This window comes from Condylura cristata, unplaced genomic scaffold (genome assembly GCF_000260355.1).
Source record: "Condylura cristata isolate star-nosed mole 26May11 unplaced genomic scaffold, ConCri1.0 scaffold00015, whole genome shotgun sequence".
In the NCBI taxonomy this organism is placed as follows: domain Eukaryota; kingdom Metazoa; phylum Chordata; class Mammalia; order Eulipotyphla; family Talpidae; genus Condylura; species Condylura cristata.
In genome coordinates, this window is record NW_004567116.1 from 13,576,739 (window position 1) to 13,580,464 (window position 3,726).

Here is a 3,726-nt window from a genome sequence, read left to right on the forward strand (position 1 = left end):
ATATATTATATATATATATATGACTATACTAATTCCTATACTGGTAATCAACTATGTCTATATATGTTCCTACATCCAAATCTATTATTATTATCTTCTCTATACCTACATCAACACTTATATCCCATTTACAGACAATTTGATTAAAAAGTTCAATATTGGGTGATGTCAGTGTGAGCAGGAATTTTTGGTTTGACATATGTTTGTGAGTGCTTGTTTCTGTGGCTTTCTCATGCCAGATACTCAGACTGCATACCTTCCGTTTCACTCACTGTTTGTGCATGCTCTAAGCAGTTCAGCAATCATTTTAGATGCAAAGGTATTCATAGACATTGAATAAAACATATATACTTAAATCCAGTAATTGGAATTTATTTATTTTTAAAATGAACAAAATGAGCAAATGACTAAGTGCAATCAAAAGCTGCATGCTGCTGAAAGTTATTTTCCTTTCCCTCTTTTAGTGGGTAAGTGGAACTATTCTTATTAAAAGCAACAGAAACATTAAGTTTCCTTCTCTTATTTCTTGCTCTGAATGATGTTAAACAAACCATATAATATCTTACATCTCCACTATTCTGACCTATAAAATGACCTGTGCTGCTTATCCCATTAGATAATTCTATGAGTCAAGTTGGAGAGTGAATTGAATGTATTTTATTAACCTAAAACACTACACAAAATTATGGATTCTTAATCTTTTTTTCCTTTCAGATCCAATTTATGGTTGTAAACCTACACTTAAAGGTTTGTAGCTGCTCTAGGAAATATTTAATCATGATATCTGATAATCAGAAGCAACTGTTCTAGAACAGAAAGAGATGAAGGATCAATCAAGATAAGTCTGTCTTATTAAGCATGTCATGTTTGACTTTATATGTTGACTATTTTACAAAGTTTGAACAATATCATTACCATATCTCCTGAAGTCAAATGAACAAACAAAATATGTATGCACATACATCATACACAGTCATTTATGTAGCTGAACATGGAAAATGGTTAATGTCAGACAGATAGGAAACAGGAACATGTCCACACCTGGTATAGGTTTGATGAGATATAAAAATGTTTTATCTTATTGGGGCCCCGATGGTCACCGAGGATCAAGTCTCAGTGGTGTCACTGCTATGGTCTGAGTTCCATCCTAGGCCAGGAAGCTGACCCACATGATACAGCAGACCACTCCTGATCCACCCACTACTCCCCTCAGCAGTGTATTTCAGTCTAATCACCTGTTCTGCTCTGTGCTGTCTTTGGTGAACTCTCGCTCGCATCCCCAGCACCTCTGGCCTGAACCCCAGCTACTGCTTTACTATATTAAAATAGTAATCAGCAAAACAATTAAAAACAAATAAATATTTTAAAAAATGTTTTATCTTCTTAAACTAATGGCAATACTCTTTCTGGAAAGTATAAGACATATAGGCAACTTGTAGATGTGCTTCGTGAAATAATCTGTTAATAAAAGGGAGAGTCCTAAAACTTGGATGTAATTCAGTATAGATTAACCAGTTAAAATTTAGGGACAGTGGTAATAATCCAAACAAAGAGCTGCATGGAATTGGTGGCGTATTTGAAATTGTTAATCAAGGTAACAGATTGACCAAAAAAAAAAAAAAAAAAGTTTTATCTTCTAACCTCGACAAAATTTCTTCATAAGGATAATAGTTTTTAAAATACAAAAATGTAGCTGTCTGCTTTTCATTTGATTGAAAGTAGGCAAATAATTTAAATTGTTATTTTACATCTAAGTGTTCTATCAATAAGCTAGTAATATTTTGAGTAAAAAGATTAACATATGTAATATAATTTCTACATATTTATTCCATGTTTTATTTCTATAAGTGATGTTATTTCAAAAAATCTTTAACTGTGTGCTGCAGTTAATGGTGTTCATAATAAATTATGTTCTATAGTAATAAAATGAAATGAAAAATTAAGACATTTCTTAGCATTTAAATCCTTTGCTAACATTTTTTAAAAACCTCAATGTAGAGAAACACTGATTAGCATTTTCTTTAAAAATTTACAAATGAGCAGTGCATCTTATTATCATCTTTAAATGTTACAATGGATTGCAGCAAACTACCCATTAAATTTATTGTTTAAATTGCTATCAGTAATAGATTACAATTTTCAAGTACTCCTATAAAAAGACTAGTGCAATATTTTATTTTTCTCTCAAAATGTTAATGCTGATAACTAAAAACAGGAATAAGTTTTTAATGTGCTAAAATCTTTCTGATTAGGATCACACGATGATATATAAGAATAAGGCCTCTCTCAAAATTATTTTCAGGATTACTATATTAACCTTTTAAAATTATGCAAATGCTTTTTATTTTGAATTTTAATTTAAATGTAGTAACTTTGGTGCCCACATGTTTTACGTGCACTTATGTTTGATTTGGAAAATCATTTTGTCTAAATATTTAGAAATATTTTCAAAAGTTATTAAGTAATTTTATATCTATCTAAGTATTTTTGATTTTGTTAAGTATCCATTAGCTTTTTAAATAAAGGTAAATTTTTCTTTGTATAGAGAAAACTCAAAATTAATTTTATCTATTTGAGCAATTTGTTTTATTGTATTCTCTTGCAATATTTTATTTCTCTAAATTTATCTATATTTGTTTACATATTTTCTAAAGATTCATTTATACATACAAGAACTGGGGTACAGCTCAGAGGTGAGGAGGGTGAGAGGATTCACCAGAGACAGAATGGGGAGCAGAACAGGCATGTATATTTTAAAAAATTTTTAGCATTCCCATCATGTCAGATTTGAAAAGTGTTTCATCAATATCTTCCATCTTTAGAGAGACCCAGAAGGTCTCATATATTATCTTTGAATTGTTCCAAAGAATGCCATATTGTTGGCACAATTGAGTTTCTGTCTCCAGTAAAAATTTAAAACTGTGTACCATTCATAGCCAAAGAATGTTTTCAGCTTTTATCTAAAATGCTCTCATGTGTGCCTTATTCCTTACCAATACTGTTATCACCAATATAAGGATTGTTCCCAATAATTTAAAAAAAAAAAACAAACAAAAAAAAAAATTTTTATGCATTTTTTAAAAGTATATTAATACTGAATATTTTTATACAAAATAAACACTATCTTTGTGCTCAATGACCAGCCAATTGTCAATGTAAGTAACTGATACCACTTTTGTCACTGTTATAGATCTAGACATCACACACATACAATTTTAAGAGAAGTGTGATTGTTTATTCTTGCAAAATATTAATCTGCTACCATGTGCTGATTTTTTTGTGTAACTTTATAAACATGGATTAGAACCAAAATAGATGCCACCATGTAGGTGCTGGCTCATGTCAGGAAGTCTTATTTAATTTGAAATAACTCTTGTATTTTCCTATCTACACTGACAGGTTAATCAATTTGTTTTGACCACAATGCTTATGCTATTCAGTCCTCACCATATTCTGACACATTTCTTTTGGACATGAATATTCTGTTAATTTTGATAACCTGTAAATGTAAGACTTCCCCCATTTTGATACCTACCATGTTGAAAACCTTAAAAGAGATGGAGCAGGCACTCCCTGGTGGTGCAGTGGGTTAAAGCACAACACTGAGAAGCTAAAGCCACTTCCACATGAGTTCGATTCCCACCTGCCTTTGAAGTGACCACATGGCGTGGCAGACCTCTCCTGACCCGCCTGCTGCTCCCCTCAGCAGTGTACTTCGTCGATCTG